This window comes from Zea mays, chromosome 4, assembly GCF_902167145.1.
Source record: "Zea mays cultivar B73 chromosome 4, Zm-B73-REFERENCE-NAM-5.0, whole genome shotgun sequence".
Taxonomy (NCBI): Eukaryota; Viridiplantae; Streptophyta; class Magnoliopsida; order Poales; family Poaceae; genus Zea; species Zea mays.
In genome coordinates this window covers 202,213,417-202,235,391 of record NC_050099.1, presented here as the reverse complement: position 1 = coordinate 202,235,391, position 21,975 = coordinate 202,213,417, and the positions used below count along the sequence as shown (strand labels likewise).

Sequence of the window (21,975 nt, the reverse complement as noted above, 5' to 3'; positions counted from 1 at the left end):
CCTTGAATGGATTACAAAGGCTGGTGCTTTTTTTGGAACGGGCATTTGGCGAAGCTGCTAAAGGAGCGAGTCTAGTCCTATGTCCGTGCAGCAGATGTGCCAACAGGAAAAGAAAAACAAAGAAGGCCATGGGAGAACAAATTTGGAAGAATGGATTTATGCCTAATTATACTCGGTGGATCTTCCATGATGAAGCACATCGTATGAGAGAGGAGGTGGTGATACAACACATCGAGGGTTATGATGCTGATGCCAGGGTAGTGGACATGTTGAACGACTATCACGAGGAATAATTCATCGAAGGAAGTACAGATGACAAGCCAAAGGCGACCGTAAAAGCATTCTACGACATGTTTGACGTGACACAGAAACTCCTTGACAACAAGACAAATGTTTCTCAACTGGATGCCATTGGACGTATCTCTACTACTCTATAAGCCTGTAGTGTAGGCGTCCACACCCCGTGCACCACTGTTCTGCCTCCGCACCCGCGACACCACCGTGGTTCGCGTGCCCCCGCCCGTCTCTCCTCGCCTATGGAAAGTCACCCCTCCACCGTGATGCTCGCCCATGCTGTCGATGGAAGGCGCGTCCATGTTCCTCGCCCCCGCAATCGACGCGATGCTCGCCCCTAGCCAGCCTTGCCCCACCATCAGTGACCCCGCCCCGGCTCCATGGAAGGTGCAGCAAGGCCACCGCGATGGGATCTGGGAGCTCCGTGCGCCCCCGCCGTGCTGCATGCCTCCACCGTGCCAGTCGTGCCACCGCTAGAACCACGCATGAGGATCTCCCTGCTCGCCAGCGGATCTCCGCCACGCACGTCGTGATCTCTGTCGCGGCCTCGCCTCCTACTCAATCCCACTGCGCGCCACCGCGATGGGATCTGGGAGCAGCAAGGCCACTGTGATGGGATCTGGGAGGAGGCAAGCGGTCCTCCTCCATCTTCGGCGACGAGCTCGTACGTTCCCCTTCATCCCCTCCGTACCCTTCCCACCACCATCACCCGACCAAGCGGGCCTGCTGCTTCCCATCACGGGAGGTTCTGCTCCGCCACCTCCTCCCCATCTTCCCGGACATCTAGAAGCTGAAGAGTGAGGAGGCCCTGCTCGTCGCCGCTAGCACCGAGCTCTTCCTAGGCAGCCTCACGGCAGGGGGCCACACAACGACGGCGCGGCAATTCCGGCAAGCGGTCCATGCCGTGCATGTCTGGACCGCAGCCTGCGGGCACTGTCCCATGACAGACTTCCTCCTTGACTGCCTCGCTGCGAAGAGAAGTCTCCCCGCATCCGGTGCTTGGTATAGGTCAGTTTTACTTGATATTCTGTTTCTGTTCCTTGTTTGTTTGAACTGAGGTTGATTTAGGTTGTGAACTTGTGATGACAAAAATAGCATCTTGTTGAAACTATGCATGTATATACAGAAATGATTTGGACAGCGAGATATCCTGATACATCAAGCTTTTAATGCAATCATAGATTTTGACGTTGATAGTTTTTGCCAAAAAGAGTCATAGATTTTTATTTACTATTTTAATTGCCTTTTTTACTTACCCAGTCTAATACCATCTACAAGGTACTTAATTGGGTGGAGTTTTGGTTGTGAGTCTGTCAAATTAGTATATCTATATATATCGAAGAATTTGTCATCTTTGTCATTTGCTCAGGGAAGACTAGCAAATGTTGGTGATTTAGCAGTCAAAAGAGTAAACCCAGAAGCGGGGATCGTGGAGCTAACAAATCATGTGAACTACTATGTGCAATCACACATACAGGGCAACCACCTCAATGATTCGTTGGTGTTTTCCCCTCTCTGCTTGTTCTTAGCACTGCAATTGATATCTCTAGGAAACTATGGCATTTTTCCTTTGTGGGATTAACCAAGTTCTGCTAGAACAGTATGAAGTAAACCATGCTAAGACATCGATTTGGACAATATTGACGACATTGACATCGAGAGCAGAGGTGACTTCATTTGCATAATGTGATGCTCACGCCTGGTTTAGGTAGTAGAGTAGTAGCAATGAGCTTCCTTTGATTGTCGCTCACGAGAGAGTAGAAGAGTAGCAGTACGACAGGTTCAGGTAGCAGAATAGCAGTAGCATTGCCATAGATCATGCACTTATATGCTGAGATCTGCACAAAAATTCTATGACCAGTTGAATCAGCACATCCATTCCCCTACGATTTCTGTTATCGATCAGAAATGGTATAGCTTGTATCACTTCAACAATCTGTAGTTCGTTTTTATAGAATCATTTCATGGATCTCAATATTAGCGGCCATAGTTTTTAGCTGCATATAAATGTCATTTGTTTGTAACCCAATAAAGTATTTTAGGCAAATTTTGACTGATTTAAATGTTCAGCCTGGACAGTGACTTCAGACAGTATAGATGGTACCAGTGTCAGTCCATTACAAGGTTTTGCATTATACTGCATTTTCTGCAAAAGTAGCAGTTACCAAGTGCCATGTGCCCTCGTTCTGCATCATCACTTTGCTCGTTCAGAAGTACTGAAGTAGTAATTAACACCCCTTTCTATAATGATTAGATGCACCAAACTATAAAACACATGACACCAGTTTGTAAAAATACCTGCATCCTAAGGTTATTCTGCTCTACTCTGCTGCTAAATTCAACATCCAGATTACTTGGTAGAGGTAGCAAGGCCTTGATCCTAGCACGAAATGAGAAAAAAGGTATGGTTTAATGTTGGACAACTCATCAGGGAAGTTCAGACATTAGAATCATAATTTTTATGGTTCAGGTCAATTTTTATGGTCCAAGATCATTTATTTTGGACTAGGATAATCTTTATTTATTTTGGACTTGCAGTTGACGTCACCTTCTTGTATGAACTATACACTTTAGGATCCCTTCTTCCTAAACGTAAGTACCATTGTGTTTCAAATAATGGAACATCAAGCTTTTGACGTTGTTAGTTTTTGCCAAAAAGAGTCATAGATTTTTATTTGCTATTTTAATTGCCTTTTTTTACAAATCATCTTTAAAATAAGTACTGCACAAGGAAGGAAGCAGCTCAGCCTGTGAATCTGATCTTGACATCTCTATGTTTTAAATTATAGGCTCACATGCACGTCGGTGCCAATTATTATTACACGAGTCAACCATTTTCCTATGGACAAAAGAGAGCCAGCACACCAATATTCAAAGATGACTGTCGGCACAAGATAGCTTTGACTCGCCTGCCATCTCATTCCTGTTGTAAAAGGATAGTCGTAGAATCCACCAGATTGCATTAACTTTCTTGTGTAATCCTATCTCAGGGTATGTTGCGGCTTATGGCAATTCTGAGCCAACATATACTACATTGTATGGAAACCCTGATGCAACATATACTACACAAGCCTATCCAGATGTTTAAAGCACTAATCAGGTTTGTTTACTTGGTTTATGATTCTTTTCTTATTTGCTTTTGATTTAACTATAACAATTGTTCTTGGATGCATCTAAAAGGTGGTCTATTGAGTTACACTAATGAAAAAAATATGATTCCAGAATTGATTTCTTATTTCTGTTGTTTGAACTTTGAACCTTAGTAATTTATTTTGCATGACTAATGATCAACTTGTCTTCTCTTATCTCTTCTCTTCAAAAAGGCTACAAAGAAGTTGTTTACAAGTGGGCCTGGGATTGAATAGATCGCTGACAAGTCTAGGTACTTCCTTACAAATATTTTTTCCTATAATTAGAATTGTCGTTTCTCAGGTTCGATAATCAAGTTTAGGTTTAGCACAAATGTGCTTCTACATTCCAAAAAAATCTAGAATTTATACAGCTCAACTAAAGCATTAACAGTTCCAAAACAAAAGGGGTTACCTCAAGACGGACGAGGAGTTCCTCAAGAGGGGCGAGAGCGGGGGCACGTGCTACGTCATAGCCCTTCTCCGAAAGGGTAGACTGGTCGTCTCCAATATTATTGGAGACTGTCCAATTTTAGTAGTTAGAAGAAATAAGATAAAGCCTTTCCAATATGGTATTACTGCAACGTAGGGTTGTTCTTGATGCTGCTACTATTGTGGTCACAGGGCCATTGTATTTCTTAATAGATCTGCAACGTAGGGCTGTTCTTGATGCTGCTTCTATTGCTTTTCTAAATCCACTACACTTCACGTAGGGTTGTTCTTGATGCTGCTACTAATGGATCCTGTCCACGCCTGAGCAGGCAGGCGGGGATCTCGCCCACGCCTCTTTTTCTTTGATAATGCGGGTGGCTGACACATTAGCAACGCTTCCTTGATAAATTCGTTTTGCTATTATTTGTAATTTGTTTATGAATTGCCTGCAAGTATCTGCACCAGCAGCCCATGATTTCAGAAATCATATTAAGCATTTCTAGCTTTACCTTCATAATTAATGAGATGCTCTAATTCATTTTGTGATTCTTTTTTTCTCTATCTGGAATTAGTTCAAGAAGCACTTGATGTCAGTGAGGTAGCCAGAGAAGTAAGGCGATAGAAAGTCATTGGAAACATAGTGTTAATATGCGTTGGAGCCATCATCTTGATTTCTGCGGTTTCTGTCTCCTTTTTGCCATTGTAAGTGATAGGTCTCCGCCTCCTGTATCCCTATGGGCACTCTTTGAAATATCTACGGTGCACAAACAAAGCAATGGAACACTGTTATTGAAGAGAATGACCAAATTGCATACTATTATTATTATTTTCTTTTGCCAGGAAAAGGCAACATCAGCTGATCTTGTTTTGCTTTCTATAGTTATGTGCAAAGGATTGCATGCACTGTAGGCGGGCTGGCAGTGTTGGGTTCTTCTATTGTGCTTTTGTGCATTGGACAAGACAAGAAGTTCTTGGGACAAACTGGAGGTACAAGCTAAGGAACATGGTCATTTATTAGCATTCCTGTAAAGTTGAATTCTGAGTGAGAAATGTGGTTCTGCAATCCAATGCAATCTCAAGTTAGCTCTATCTCTCCTAGGTTTCATGTGCCCATTGGCGCGGGAGTCCGGGGAAGAGAGCGTCGGCTCCTTTAGGATCGGGTCGTCGATGCTGCTGGGCCACGGGGTGACGATCCGTGTGCTCCTCTTCAGCTCGATGTGGCACCTGCGGGGGCGCGCGTACGCCGCCATCTCGCGCGTGCGCAGCGCGACGTTGCCGGTGGCGGCGTCCTGGCTGCGCTTCAAGAACACCCACGTCCTCCTCATGGTCGTCCTCTTCGCCCTCTTCTTACGGAAGCTCTCTGGCGCTGATCTTCCGAGATGTTTGCAATGTTGTCTTTGCGATGCATTGCCAGACGCCACCTCTTGCTCACAGGTGAGTCCACTTTCCAGCCAAGCAGTACACAGTGTTTTTTATGCAATTGATGCTTTTGTGGTTGCTTTTCCATGGAACTGTTTAACATCGTTAATCTATCTATGTTTTATGTGAAAACAAAATAGATGCAAGTTTGCCTTTTATACATTGAACATAACATTGCATCTATGTCATACTCACAGCAATGTTATACTGGATCAATTAACAAAGTGCCAAACTTGCAAGTTGAATGATGTAACATAGAAAAGCATGTAGAATCAGCTCATGTTTGCTCTATAGCCGGCATCTTGGTTTGCAAACTAATTGCTAATGCATGATACTTTTTCACATCCTTGGGTGTTGTTCTTGATCGTTTTCCTTGATCTAAGGCATTCAGGACTATCTTTGTTCAGTTGTAGTTTGCAACAGATAATTCTATGTTTTCTTTTTTGTCGTTATTGTACTGTTTGAAGTTGTACCATCAGGAAAACTGCTATGCCAAGTTTCATTTTAGATCTCTATGACAAAAAATATAATTCATTTGCATTTGCAGGGACCTAAAGGTAGAAAATGTTCTTGCTGCTGATGGGGCATGGAAACTATGTGATTTTGGTAGTGTATCGACAAATCATAAGTGCTTTGATAAACCTGAGGAGATGGGCATTGAAGAAGATAACATCAGGAAGCACACTACTCCTTCATATAAGTTACCAGTGAGAAAGTAGATATCTGGGTAAACCACCTCTAGAGCTATGATTTTGCACTCTAGTTTTATGCAAATATTGCTTATCATATTATTGAATTGCAATTATTTTTTTGTACTGATTAAATACTAATAGTACCATGAGTTAACGTTAGTGTTTGTGATTTTTTACAGACTCTTGGGTGTCTCTTGTATAGAATCTGCTACTTCAAATCAGCATTCGATGGAGAATCAAAGCTCCAAATACTTAACGGGAACTATCGCATCCTAGAATTGCCGAAGTACAGTTCTTCTAATTCAACACTTACCAAAGACATGCTTAATTCTTCTACAGATGCCAGACAGGACATCACACAGGCAAGTGCTTTGCTTGATTGGCCATTCACAGTGAACAGGCAGGACAAGATTGCGAGTTCAAAATAATGTCAACCTGGCAGTCTATTATATCATATATTGTGGCACCACATCTCAGATAAAAAGGTATCTTACTAGAGTCAAAAGGGGCCGAGTGTCACTTGCAAATTGTCAGAAAAATACATAAATATACGGAACATTGATGATTATTATATGATGCATAGATAGATAGATCCATCATCATTGGCTCATAGCAAAACAACATTCATCTTCAATGATAGTTTTTAGACTAGAAAATAACCTAATACATGCAGCAGCAACCAGAGATTAAGTTGATCTGTCCAGTGCATTCCCATCCCCACCATCTGGTGAGTCCTTTTATTTGTTCTTCTGTAAAAATTTAGAAATGTCTCTTTGTTTTACAGGTGAGTCCAGGAATGAGGATTCACGAACACTGCAATTCAATTATGGTTCATTCAAACATAAGGCATTGGATAAATCCTTAACTAAAAAGGTTCCTAAAAATCGTTTGAATTCAAATACTAAACTAACACAATGTTGCTCTATTGTAGGGATTTTTGAAGCACTAATTGCAGTGTATCAACTCCGCTCTCAAATATAAGTGAAAAAAGAACCTATGTCAGTCCTTTGTATCCTGGATTTCTATGAAATTTTAGTTGTTTGCCTCTTCAATTTTGTGCTTGGCATTGTTGGTTTTATACTCTGATCACTGCATTGACACTGTGTTTTGGTTTGGTGTTTTCAGTCTGCATGCTTGATAGAAATGCTTCTATTAGCACGCATTTTGCATTTAAGATATGGTCACTTTTATGTTCTTTTTTATTGCAAGTCGCAATCACATATGACCCAAGCAACATGTATCTGCTCTCAAAACTGAGATATGGACATGTGGTATGTATATATTGCTGATGCATATTTCAAAATTTGGAGCTGATACATGTTGCTCTTTAATCTATTCATTGTGGTTGAAAAATATATCTGACAACCAGCCATCTGTTTAGTTTATAGTTTTAGTCCTTAAGCTTCAGAGAAAATATCTTCTCAGGGATGGTTTCAGCTTGAAGGTTCGAGCTTTGCATGTGAGTATTCACGCTGAGGCACTTCATGAAAATATATTCGTGTTTTTCCTTGTTTCTATTAGAAGATGTCTGATGCCTTGACCGATCAACTTGTCTCAGATTGCCAAAGAAGCTTTAGATATGGTACTTGCAGATGATAACTTCAGTACTATAGTTGCAGCAGTTGGTGAAGGGAGGTCTATTTACAACAACATGAAGGCTTTTATTAGGTCCATTTTTTAGATAATCTATGGCCAAACATTTTTTGAATCCTAGGCCTGTTGCAGCGGTGAGAGTTGTCTAGAAAGGCTTGTCTCAGTTAATCCCTTACTCCAACCCTACTGATGGGGAGCCTTTGGTGCCGTATGTGCACTAAGGGACTTCATTCTATCTGATTATGCAAAGAAAAACAATGTCAATACTTCTGCACTAACACAATCTGAAATGCGAGATATCATCCTTGGTGCTGAATTGCTCCACCATCACAGCAACAGGTAAAGCATAAAAAATTTCCCTCTATGTTTTTGTTTTTAGAGATACTTTTGTTAGTTTGCTCACTCTTGATTTTACCTTATTTTGCAGTCGAGAGACTGCTCAGTTAGCTGCTGTAATCACAAGGATAGCGAATGTGCACGGAGATGAACTCATTATCACAACCACAAGTCCATATGAGCAACAAGCATTCGCATCGAAGACTGATTGATGTGTTAGAGCCATCTCTGCCACAAATTTTATCTTCGTGTAAATCACATTTATGTCAATTCTGATGATATTAAGGTTAGTATAGTGATAGCCTCTCTCTAACTCACACAACAAAAGAAATGTTGAATGGTTACCAACTGGCATTCGTTTTGATTGCCAAAAACCGGTTACACTTACATTATGCCAAAGAACATATAGAATAAATTCATACGCATAGCATATCTGTGTACACAAATCACTGGATTCTTGTATGGGCTGAGTCCACAGGACAATCCTCAAGTCAAAAAGATTAGGTGTATATCCATCCCTCGACAACATGGAACACACCAGAAGGTGACTTTGCCAGAAAATCTTCCTGAGCATGAGTTTTTTTAACGATCTTCAACCCTTGGGATGGATGCATACACAGCCAAATGAAGATCCACAACTATCGCCATAGGTTTGATGCCAGCTCGACATACGCCCTCCGTTCGCGACGCCGAAAGTCTCGTCGAGCTCGTTGTTCATGTGCACCCTCTGTTCACGACGCTGGAAAGCCGTTGCCATCGTCCAAGTTCGTCGTCATCACTAACTGCTGTGTGGTCAAGCCATGTGCGCCTGACGTCTGAAGCTGTGCCGAGTGTCGCTTCTCCTTCGTACGTTGCTACACGTCAAGTTCGCTCACGTCGTGATCTTCTCCCTGTCGTGCTTGTCATCACGACGTCGTGGTCAAAGCCCCGACGTGCTCCTCTACCCTGCTAATGTTCCAAGGTACAAAGTTTGCATATCATACTAATGTTTGTCGTTCTGTTTCTATGTTTTATATAATTTTTTTACTACCATTGCAACGCACGGGCACATACCTAGTAATGACATTAAAGTCGTAGTATAGTCTAAGTCGAGATGCCTTTGATGGATTGTTGACAGTTATTAGCAGTCTGCTTCTGGAGGATCATGTTCTGCCAAAGAGAATGTATGAGGCACTCAAGATGACATATGAGCAGATACATGCTTGTCCAAAGGGTTGCGTCCTATTTAGGAAAGAATATGCGGAGGCAAAGTACTAGCCAAAGTGTAAATCGTCTAGGTTCATGGAGGTAGAATCTGGTGATGGACAGAAGAGGCAACTCGAAATTCTCATGACAATCTTACACCACCTTCTGTTCATACCAAGGATCCAACGTCTATACTTGACCAAGGAATCCATGAAACCAATGACATGCACAAGAATGACAAACGATACCATCCTGACAAGATGGTACACGCATCTGATTGTGAAGCATGGACCCACTTTGATGCCATTCACAATGAGAAAGCCGAAGAGGCTCGTAATGTACGTGTTGCGCTAGCCACAGATGGGTTCAACCCCTATGGAATGACCACTGCCCCATACACATGGTGGACCATATTTGTTATCCCCATCAATCTCTCCCAACGTATGCTTTCAAAGACAGAACATATTCGCGTCGTTGATAATTCTTGGACACCTGGGGAATAAAAAGGGTGTGTACATGGAGCCTTTGATTGATGAATTAGTCTGTGCTTTGGAGGAACGGGTATGGACTTACGAAAAAACATCAAAATGCATGTTTGGTACCAGTACTCCATGCGTGACTTACCGGTGTATATGCTATTCTGTGCATGGTGTGTTCACAGTAAGTTCCCATGCCCTGTTTGCAAGAAACCTCTTAGGTTCATTTGGTTGAAGAAGGGTGGTGTTGGGGACTTGTTCTCAAATGATATGAGTTAAGAACAAGGCAACACAAATGTTAATGGTTAAAAGCCTTCGTCCTTCGAAGCATTATCTCTCTCGGGATATAATGATCTTCAGACGAAGGTTATGAAGGGCATACCTTCATCATCTCAATATGTAATGGAAAACAAAAGCATGAATTACATATAAAGAATACAAATAAACATCTTAAATCATTAGATTATTATATATTTTTATTGAATAATCATGAATAAACATTAACGATATTGAATTACATTTGTACTTTGGCTTGACAGAAGGTAAGAATCCAAGTGTGACGTGCGAGTGAATACAAGTCCGCGTGAACAGTACGGGGTACTGTTCACCTATTTATAGGCACAGGATGCAACCCGGTCAAAATTACATTTATGTCCTTAATAACTAATTATAAACATGACACAAGTTATCATGGACTAAACAGTCTTTTCCTCTTTAAGTCGGTGTTGCCCTTCGTCTCAAGGCGTGTCGTCATGCCAAAGCTTCGGCATATACCTTTGTGTTGTGTCTGCTTGCATATCGTTCTGCCGAAGGTGTTTTTGCTTAGAGGACCTTCGGTAAAGAAGGAGGCCCCCAACAGGTGGCAAATATCCATCATTCAATAAATATCAACAATTTCTCCATCCTAATCATGCATTCCAACTAGATATCAAGAACTTTACGAAAGGTGTCATAGTGACAGACAACCCACCTACAAAAGATGACATGTGCTGAAGTTCATCAAAAGATAGATGGTCTCGTGGTCAATATAGAAGGTGGTTTTGTGGTATACGGAGAGCAACATATGTGGACCCTTAAGTCGAGCTTGACATGATGCACACTGAAAAAAGAATGCCATTGAAGCACTTTGGGCGACAATTATTGACATTCCTGATAAGTCAAAGGATAATGTAAAGGGAAGAGTGGATCTAGCAGTGTTATATGATAAACCAAACCAAGAAATGAAGTCGTCTAGTGGTGGAAAGACATGGAGAAGTCCTAAGGCCAATTTCGTCCTGAGCAGGGCCCACATTATACAGCTAACCTGAGTAGGGGGTGAACTTATCTACTATACGAGTCTTAGTGATAAAGAGTCATGACTTCCACATATGGATTGAACGAATTCTTCTGGCGATGGTTCAAGGCTATGTCCTTTAAGCATGTTTGGCTAGCACTTGTAGTGTTGAGCTATATCTTCCACCAACTTTGTGCCAAAGAGTTATCTCGAACCATGATTGCAGACTTGGAAAGAATGGCATCTGTTTTAGTGTGTAAGCTGGAGAAGATCTTTCCACCCAACTTCTTCAATCTGATGCAACATTTGATTCATCTCCTGTACGAGGCATTATTGGCGGGCCCATGTAGGGACGTTGGTGCTATCCAATCGAGATATGTCTAAAGACTATTTGAAAGAAATGTAGAAATAAATGCAAAATCATGGCTTCCATTGTAGAGGCGTATATACTGGAGTAGGTGTCAAACTTGACAACAACTTACTATGGTGACAAACTGCAGAGTGTGCATAATCCACCCCCTCGTTACAATGATGGTGAAAATGAATCGAACCTCAGCATTTTTCGAGGGAAACTCGGAAGCCCAATTGGTTCAACCACCAAGACCCTGATACATGAAGAGTGGCGCCATGCTATATGTATTAAGCAACCTTGAAGAGGTGATGCCATACATGGAGCAATTTCTTCATGAATTCTAGCATCGATCAAGGGACCCAACTCCACTGGATTATGATACCCTTCTTAGAAATGGTGTAGGAAATGGATTATCTGATTTCATTTCCTAGTTCAAACAGAAGGTACCATAGGATGAGGAGGGGGAGGTGGAGGAGGAGCACTCGTAGGATGGATGAGGAGGAGGAGCAGCAGGACGCCGCCGCACAATAGGAGGTGGAGCAGCAGGCCGCTATCCATGCGACGTAGCAGGACAACGACGATGACACTCAACAGGACGCCTCTGGTTCTCGCACCTCAGGTACGATGCACGTCTACTTGCGAGGTCCCACAAGTCTCCCTCAGCGTCCGATACTTCGCGAAGAGTGATGAGCCGAAGCTGCAGTTCATGAAGAGATCCTGAAAAATGCTTAAAGACCTTCGTTTTGTAACATATTGTACTTGATGAAAAACCAACGAGGGATGATATTTAAGTTTTTTTAAATATGTAAAAACAACATGTAATGTTACCTTTTGATGTATCCATTTGCTTTGTTGTGGACGAAACCGTGATATTCTTCTTTTTGAGCCGAAAGGCAAAAAACACCTTCCCTTCTTTTCGTTCACAACAAAGCATAATGAGCTTCATATTAGTTTTCATGCGAAATGTGATGATGCGATGAAGCTATAATGTCTATGATGAATGCTTGTATGAATGCGACTTATGATACCATGCGTTATGCAAGATTGTATGCCTTTTGCAGAAGGTAAAAAGAAAAATAGACTCTGTACCCTTACGAACGACTTTGGAGTCTCGTCACCTTTACTAGGTGGTATTTTAAACTCTGCATTCCCTTAGGAATGACTTTGGAGCTTCTTCACCTTTACCATATGATTTTTGAGCTCTGCATTCCCTTAGGAATGACTTCGGAGCTTTTGCTTTTTCTTTTTTACACTCGATGGTGTAAGCTCAGATTTTACATTTTACATATGGGGGAATTTTCCCTTGTATTGAAAGGGCTGAAAAAATGAAAATTATAAAATATGGCCCCATTAAAACCTTTGTCCCCACTTGAAAGGAAAAAAGGGAACCATAAAAACGAAAAAATTACATGTTGTCATACATAATACCTTCGAAGCTCATGAGCATTCTAGGACCTTGGAATATCATTTCCTTCCATGTCTCTTAGCCTGTAAGATCTTGGTCTAGCCAAAGATACCAACAAGAAAGGCCCTTCTCACTTGAGTTGTAGCTTCCCTACTGTTTCTGGATTAGCCACCCTCTGAAGCAAAAAATGTCCTGGCTTGATATTCTTTAGCTTAACTTTCCTATCTCGCCATTTGACTGTTTCAGCTTGATATTTATTAATGTGGTCAATTGCCTGAAGTCTGATCCCTTCTATTGAGTCTTTTGACGTTTTGCAAGCATCTTCATCATCTACCGAAGTTATGGTTCATATTGATCCTATTTTTGCTTCTTCTGGAGTTTTTCTCTCATCCCCATAAAAGAGCTTGAATGTGGTGAAACGTGTTGATCTTAAGACCGAAGTGTTATGGTTCCATACCACCTTTACCAACTCATGTGGCCACTTGCCCTTCGGTAGGTTGAAAATTGATCTCATTATTCCTGTAAGGGTGACATCATTTGCTCACACTACCAGGCCTTTAGATTCTGATTGCCTTACTAATGCAAAGTGTATATCTATTCCGATTTGATCACAAAAGGTCCTGAAAGCTTCAGAGTTGAATTGCGCTCCATCATCAACTGTGATGGCCTTCGACACTCCGCGGCGACAAATAATGTTCTGCCAGTAAAAGTTTTGAACCATGGCCAACGTTATTGTTGCTCATGGTTTAGCTTCAATCCATTTAGAGAAATACTCGACCGTTACCGCAACGTATCTTAAGTTTCCCTGAGCCGGTGGTAATGGTCCCAATAAATCAATTCCCCATCTTTGTAATGGCCAAGTAGGCTGAATTAGTTGGGTTAGAGACGAAGGTGCTTTTGATCTCTGGCAATTGTCACATTTCTATACCAAGACTGATGCATTCGAAGTAGCTTTTGGCCAGTACAATCCTTGCCTAAAAACTTTTCCCAACAATGACCTGGATCCGATGTGAGCACCACATATGCCTCAATGAATTTCTTTCATCAGTTCTTGACCTTCGGTTCTGGATAGCCACTTTAGCAGTGGTGAACAGACTCATTGCTTAAACAATTCCCCTTCTATTATCATGTATGGTCTTGTCCTAGCCTGCATTCTTATGATATAAGCTTCGTCATCCGAAGGGTAATTGCCCTGAAGGAAATATATAATTTCTAATCTCCAATACTCACTGTGTGTTGGTGATATTGTAAGTACAACTCTTTATATAAGGTCGACCGAAGGTGCTTTGAGAGTTTAAAAAAAGGCCTCTGGTGGGAGTGGCAGCCCCTGTGCTACTGACTTGGCTAGTAGATCTGCTTGTTCGTTATCTCCTCTTGGAATATTCTTTACTAAAAACCCTTCAAAGGAAGCTTGCATCCTTCAGACTGTGTCGAGATATTTTATAGCTTTGGGTCTCTTGCTCTGTTGCTCTTGTCAACATGCCCCTTGATTACATGAGAATCATACTTCAAGATTGCCCTTCTTACTCCCATGGCCTTGAGTTTCCGAAGTCCTAGTAATACTGCTTCATACTCCGCAATGTTATTTGTACATTGGAAGTCTAGCTTGGCTATATAAGAAGTCTTTATTTTTGACGGTGAGAATAGAATCGCTGCAGCACCTACACCGAAGGTTCCCCATGATCCATCACAAAACATTGTTCATACCTCTTCATCTAGTTCCCGCTCTTCGTCCTGAGCCCTTGGCGTCCAATCAGCGATAAAGTCTGCTAACGCCTGGGATTGGATTGATGACCGATGAACAAAATCGATGGTAAATTCATTGAGCTCCGCGGCCCACTTTTCGACCCTTCCTATGGCTTCCCTGTTTCTTATGATATCATTTAAAGGTTGTGTCGTAGGTACGACTATGTGGTGAGATTGAAAATAATGCCGAAGCTTTCTGGAGGCCATGAGTACAGCATATAGCACCTTCTCCAATTACGTGTAATTCTTCTTAGATGGGCTCAAGACTTCTGAGACAAAGTAAACTCGCATTTGTTTCTTCATCTGGCCCTCTTGCTTTTCTTGAACTAATGCCGCACTGACAACAGAATGAGAGGCAGATATGTATATGAGAAGTGTGGCTCCTAGCGAAGGTGGAGACAAGGTTGTCAGATGTATGAGATATTGCTTTAAATCCTCGAAGGCCTTCCGCTGAGCCGATCCCCAATGAAATAGTTCTATTGATTTCAATACCTCAAAGAAAGGCAGGTTTCTTTCTACAGACCTTGAGATAAACTGTTTAGTGATGCTAATCTACCTGCCAACCATTGGGCACCTTTTCTGGACTTCGGCGGTTCCATCCAAAGTATTACTTCTATCTTGCTTGGGTTGGCTTCGATTCCTTTGGTTGACACAAGATAGCCAAGGAACTTTCCCTTCTTCACTCTAAAGATGCATTTTTCTGGATTTAGCTTAAGGCCTACTTGTCTGAAGCTAGCAAATGTTTCTTACAGATATGTTATATGGTCTCCTTGTTTCGTACTTCTGACTATGATGTTGTCAACATAGGTTAAAACATTTCTGCCAATTTGAGTACTTAACACCTTTGATGTCATTCTACTGAAGCTTCCTCCAGCATTCTTGAGCCCCTTAGGCATCCAAAGGTAACAGTATGTACCACTTGGGGTAATGAAGCTTGTTTTAGGCTCATCTTCTTTCTTCATCCGTATCTGGTGATATCGTGAATAGCAATCTAACAGGCTCATGAGTTCTGAAGTGGCCGCTGCATCTATGAGGGAATCTATCCTTGGCAAAGGAAATTCATCCTTTGGGCACGCCTTGTTGAGATCTGTGAAATCAATAAACATCCTCCATTTTCCATTTGCCTTTTTACCATCACAGTGTTAGCAAGCCACTCTGGGTAAGTAACTTCTCTGATTACTCTACCACTGAGGAGTCTTTTGACTTCGTTTCTTGCTCCTTCTGCTTTATCCTCCAACATTTTCGGAAGCTTTTGTTTTCTTGGTCTGATGGTAGGATCTACATTGAGAGAGTGTTCGATGATACTTCTGTTAACACCACATAGGTCATTGGCTGACCAAGCAAAGACATCTTTGTTGTTGAACAAGAACTTTTTTAGATTCTGTTCTTGCTCTTCGATCAACTGAGATCCGAACAACACTTTCTGATCAGCTATATCTTCACATAAGAGTATGGCTTTTGGCTGATCTGCCGAAGCTGCTTTGTCCTTTACGTGCTTCTCCTGGTGAGTTTCAGCTTCATCTATGTTGTGGATGGATTTGGAGTCTATCCAACTTCCTTTGGCTCTCCTTGCAGCCTCTTGACTTCCATGTATAGAGATTAGACCCTGATTTGATGGTATCTTCATGCATAGATATGCTGGGTGTAGCCAAATGTAACTGGCATTGTTATCTTGCCAAGTGCTGCTATTTGTTTCCCTTCGAAGCCACATAGAGGGTGCATTGCATCTTGTATCGTGTCCGCTGGCTCTTGCATCTGTCTGAAGGCTTTAGCAAAGATGATGGTTGCTGCACTGCCTATGTCCACTAGAACATTGTGAACCAAAAACCCTTTTATAACACATGATATGACCATGGCATCATTATGTGGGTAGTCCTTGAGCTAAAGGTCTTCTTGGGAGAAGGTGATCAGAATATGAGACCATCTAGACTTGATGTTGGGCCCTGCACTCCAACATGTTGAACTCTGCGTTGGGCTTCCTTCTTTTGCTTCAATGAAAGTGAGTTCACCGGAGGTGGATGCCAATGTTGGTCACTTATTTTCAATTGTTGTGGATTAAAAACAAGGCGACACAATGTTAAACATTAAGGACCTTCGTCCTCGAAAGCATTGTCTTTCTCAAAGATAATGGTTCTTGGACGAAGATAATAGAGAGTACACAACTTCACTTACAAAATAGTCCGTCTTCTAAGGTTGTTTGTAAGTGAAAGTCTATAACGGAACAAAAGCATTCATATTTAATAAATGATAAACAAATAATAAGGGATAAATCCTTCTTTTTATCATTTACTTATGTTAATAAGATCATACTTTGGACAATACAACAACAAATGATTACAATTGTACCTTCGGCTCCGCGTGAAGGGAAATACAAGGATGACCTTCGGGAAGTGAGCAATCGAGATTACGCCTCAAGCTCTCTCGAATAACCCTCTCCAATGATCAGGTGTGAACAGTACAAGGGTACTGTTCATCTAATTACAGGCCTGGGACACAACCCAGGTGAGATTACAGTTGTGCCCTCCATTTCTATACATTTGCTCTAATACAAATATTAAGGACAAAGTTGTCTTTTCATTCTTGAACTGGCTTGTTGCGAGACATTCAGAATTAGCTTGAGCCGAAGCTGTGACTGTGGTAATTGTCGAAGCTTTGTCGTGCCCCTTGCGTTTCTCGCCTCGCTATTTTATCTTTGGCATTTAGTCCTGTAGCATGCTTGTTAGATGAATCAAAGCAGTTAGTTTATTTTGAGGACCTTCGGCAGAGAGAGGCCCCCAACAGTCATCTCTCTTTCACATGAGACCAAGGGCAAGCTGAAGCCCCACTTCTTCGGGTCGTACCATATCACCGACCGCATCAACGAGGTCGTTGTCCGCCTCGCGCTATCTCCCCGTGCCAAGCTACACGATGTCGTCCATGTAGGTCTTCTCAAGAAGTTCATAGGGCCACCACCAGATGTTCCACCTCCACTGTCGACCATCAACATCGGTGTAGTGGCTCTAGAACCAGAGCGGGTTGTTCGCTATCGTCTGGCTCGCGGTCTTCGTCAGGTGCTCATTCACTGGAAGAGGCAGTCCGTAGCACCGGCCACCTAGGAAGACATGGATTGTTTCCGCGACAAGCAACCGTAGTTCCAACTCGAGGACGAGCTGGTCGTCGAGAGAGAGATGTCATGTGGGGCCAAGCCTACTCAAGGCAGCGGCGCGCTAGAGACATCCGTAGAGGGCGCGATAGCAGCTAGCCCTTAGATTTAGGAGAGTTTGTTTAGTTGGTTGGCTTGGTCCTTAAGATTAGGAAATTTTGTTTATTGTTTAGGCCTTGTTCGTTTGTGCAGGATTGGTGGGTCGGAACGATTCCTAACCGGATTGCTTCTCTAATTTATATAAACTTTGATTAGCTGGAACGATTTCGGGTGTAATCCGAGACAAACGAGCAAGGCCTTAGTCGGTTGGTAGCCGGTTGGCTTGGTCCTTAAGATTTGGAAAGTTTGTTTAGCTGGTGGCCTATATATTAGCTTGTAATAGGGACACCACGAATCAAGAAAGAAATTCTCTAACCTCTCTCTCTTCTCCAACCGGTCGGGTGTGCTGAGGGGCAAAACCTCGCCTCACTTAACCACGGATCACGGCTATGAACTCTAGAGCCCAGGTCCAGCTACCCTAAGGCCTATCGCCCTTAACAATTTAGCTATGATTTATAAATAAACTTTTGGAGTTGCTCTTATACTAATAATCAGATACAAACGCGCTACAGCGAAGGAACATTGGACCCTTGCCCAAAGATTTCAGTGGAATAAACACCGTATGGCTAGTTTGGAAACTTAAATCCTTTCTGAAATTCCCGGAGAACGAATGAGAGTAAAATATCCTAATTTATCACTCAATACTCGAGAATTCTGGATGGGATTTAAGTTTCCAAACTAGCTCAAAATGAGTTTATTCAGAAGTTGGTTGCTTTTGTGGACATTCAATTCCGTGCATATAAGAAAGGAAAATTAACAGAACGACTAATCAGACCTACGGAATAGAGAGAGATATTATGGTGTATTCCCAGCAAATGGACTAGGCCATATCGATATAGTTACTTGCACGTATTCCTATCCAAATACAGCACCAGCACAGATCATGCATCCACAAAAGGCAAACACCAACTTCCTATGTTGATTCTTTAGATGTAGCAAGAGCCAAGAGGGTGTGTTTCTTCATGTTTTAGTCGTATGTGATAATGTGAAGCAGTCTATATATGTCTATATATAGATACAAAGACAACATCTAAATCTAAATGTAAACATGTCAGTAATTGATCATGTTCTTGTAGGTGTAAGTTTCTAAATTCTAAACTTGAAATCATTCTGGTACACATACTACTACATTTTTACATGAATTTATTATCTTATAACGGGTCATTTTCTAGCAGGCAATAAGATCTGTACCACTCATATAGTTTGTCATCCAAAAAAAATTCTACTTGTAAACATAATTGGTGTAGTAGTGTAGTGGTATAGGAGGGTATGCGCGAGAGAGAGGTTGCGAGTTCGAATCTCATCATTTACAAAACATATAAGTTTGATTCAAAATAATAGTGAAAAATGATAGGCCAACGGGTAAAGTAATAGTAGGGTAGGGTTGGAGAGTTGTTCCTAGAATTTTAAAAATGTTTTGCTATTTTTTTTAATTTTTTCGATTCTTAATTTGCCGAGTGTTTTTCCTTTGCCGAGTGCTTTTTGACACTCGGCAAAGTGACTTTGCCGAGTGTCCGAAAAAAAGCACTCGACAAAGAACCCTTTGCCGATAAAATCTTTGCCGAGTGTTCTTTGCCGAGTGTTACACTCGGCAAAGCCTTTGCCGAGTGTAAAATAGCCTTTGTCGAGTGTCTTAGACACTCGGCAAAGAACGCGATTCCGGTAGTGATAGTTGTACAAACAATAGCTGGAGGCTGCTGATTGGGTGGCCATGGAAGGAGGGAAGACAACATCACAATTAAGGCATTATTAACTAAGCACATGCATGTACCAACCAACATCATGCATGTACCTATCCGTCCTCTTCCCATATGCCCTTCTCATGAACACAGCTCGCTGCGGCGGCCATTCACTCGACGAGGAGTACACTGGCTACAGACACAATTCGAGCATGATACCGCATAATCTTGGCCGCCTACACTGGCTACAGTACTCATGGAAAGCAGGTGTCTCTGCTACAATACATACCAGGTACGTACGTACCTCCAGATTCATGAATTAGGACCACCAATATACCGTGTTGCAGAAGGAAGAAACTTTGGCACATGCAGGACCATGACGACAATAAAGCGTGTAGTAGATAGAGAGGCCGGGTCAACACTTAGTACCAATGTGAGACATGATGGACAGATAGAGTGAACAAACATTGCCAGTTATTCAAACTGTTTGTATCAAAATGACAAAAGAAAAAAAAAACCTAGATTGCACCTACTACCTAACAGAGATGAAGTGCTAGTAAAAGATAAACAATCCAGGCCCTGGAGCTTCATCACCTCCTCAGTACCAATTAGGGGTGGATAACGAGCCAGCTCGGCTCGGCTCGTTAAGATAACGAGCCACAGAGTCAGCTCGGCTCGGCTCGTTTACGAGCTCGAGCTGGCTCGTTTAGCTCGCGAGCCAGAGCAGAAAAAAATAAAATGTATATGATAATTATTTTTTAGTTAATTTTAAACTAATTTAACAATATAAAATAGTAATTATACTCATAGTTTCACAAACCACACCAATATAACACTAAATTAGCACAATTCAGCACTCATTAATTCACATTTCACATACATGTTCATCAGTTTAACGCATAATTATATTTGCATAGACCAAATTAACACATAGACATAGTTCATTAATCATTAGTTTAATTCATAGGCCATAAACATCTCACGTATATATAACATGTTCATCAATTATTCTGTAAATGATATGCATATAATTTCGTTTTGCTGGAATATGGTAGCTCGTTTAGCTCGCGAGCTGGCTCGTTAACGAACCGAGCTGGCTCGTTAACGAACCGAGCTAGGATGTCAGCTCAGCTCGTGAAAAAAATTCAAACGAGCCGATCCGAGCCGAGCCGAGCTGGCCATGAACCGAGCGAGCCAGCGAGCCACGAGCATTTCGTCCAGCCCTAGTACCAATTCAATTGGCCTACTGGTCAAAACTGTCTTATGAGGAGATGTTAGGTCAGGAACCTAAATGCATACCTCATAAAATGACCAGATTATCCATAAGAAGCTCACCGTCTCTAGAGCTTACATGTTGCAACATTGAATACGCAACATGTGGAGTGCAGGTATTGAGCATGGCAAGTGTGTCAGGGTGTTGGCGAGTAGTGGATGAAGTGCAATAGCTTTAGTTGGTTGGCAGCTTACCAGCTTACAGTGTTAACTAGCTCCAACAACGCTAAATTTAGAGGATAAAGTCGTCCTCTACTCGCTACAGCAGCTTCCTCTAAAGGATTTTAGAGGACGTTGCTGGATTTCTGTATATAAAGTTTATTTAAACGGTTATCTATCTATTTTAATACTTTATACAACCGGTTTAGCAAAACTAAAATATGTACAATATATTTGAGAGTATGACAAATACGTATGTATAAAAATAAAAATAAAAATAAATGTCTAAAATATAGGTACGTGTATAGAGGACGTGATTTAGATAACGTTGTTGGAGAGGAAGAAAATATAGAGGATGAAATCTTTTAAATAAGACTGTAAATGACAGATATAAAGAATGTATATAGAGGACGTTACTGGAGACAGTCTTAGACTGTCTTCAATGGAAGACCATAAACCCTTCTTTACACTAAATATAGAGGGTATTCTCTCCTCTATATTATTCAATAGTGTCCTCTGAACTTCCTCTAAATATAGAGGACACTCCTCCATCCTATTTATATAGAGACACTCCTCTCCTATATTCATTTTTGTACTTTAGACAATGAAGTAGAATTAAGTTATATACATGATATTTAAGGGTACGAGAAATACATACATATAAAAAACCAAGAGCTAAAAATATTCGGGTCTTTGATACATGGAAAAATTCCCTGTGTGCCATTAAAATTTATACTCATTCTTTATGTGCCATTGAGTGATATATATGGATTTTTTTTTGTGTATATATTACACGTGGAGCCAGTAATACATAAGAAATGAGTATAATTTTGGATGTCACATATGTAATTTTATTGGAGAGAATTGAGATATAGAGTAGAAAACCTTTTAAAAGAGGCATATACAGGATACCACTAGAGATAGTCTTAGGTGACGTAGATAGGACCTAGTCTTACGTGACACATCAATAGGAGCTAAACCGTACAAGGCTTGGACACGCAGTGGAGGGAGTCCCAAGGGCGATGAGGTCGATGACACTGATTAGACTCTCGTTGTCCGCCTGATAAATCCACGAACATCTCCTGGAAAGACCTTCAGGAATACGTATAGCTAGCAAAGACGCCCTATGATAAGCAAGTCCATCTAAAACGTCGACATATAATATCAAAAGGCGTGTTGGAGAATAGAAGAAATGAAAGAACTTGAGATAGAAGATAAAAGAGATTTTTTACATCTGTCCCCTCGGTTAGGACGTGTTGATCAGTTCTACCCGTAGAACCACTTTTTGCTCAG

The 21,975-nt window shown here is 41.5% G+C and overlaps 1 long non-coding RNA gene across 3 annotated transcripts; it reads left to right on the top strand.

Moving 5' to 3' along the window:
- The first annotated feature begins 520 nt into the window (after nucleotides 1-520).
- Nucleotides 521-8,438, top strand: LOC103654449 (uncharacterized). Of its 3 annotated transcripts, none has more exons than XR_002269280.2 (11): nucleotides 521-2,886; nucleotides 3,084-3,394; nucleotides 3,618-3,676; nucleotides 4,427-4,556; nucleotides 4,735-4,841; nucleotides 4,954-5,288; nucleotides 5,821-6,000; nucleotides 6,145-6,450; nucleotides 6,897-7,424; nucleotides 7,524-7,897; nucleotides 7,986-8,438. It is a non-coding gene; the product is annotated as an uncharacterized lncRNA (long non-coding RNA). The 3 variants fall into 3 exon arrangements; XR_566123.3 differs by having other exon boundaries at nucleotides 6,750-7,424; XR_002269281.2 differs by lacking the exon at nucleotides 3,618-3,676 and having other exon boundaries at nucleotides 6,750-7,424.
- The last annotated feature ends 13,537 nt before the right edge of the window (nucleotides 8,439-21,975 follow it).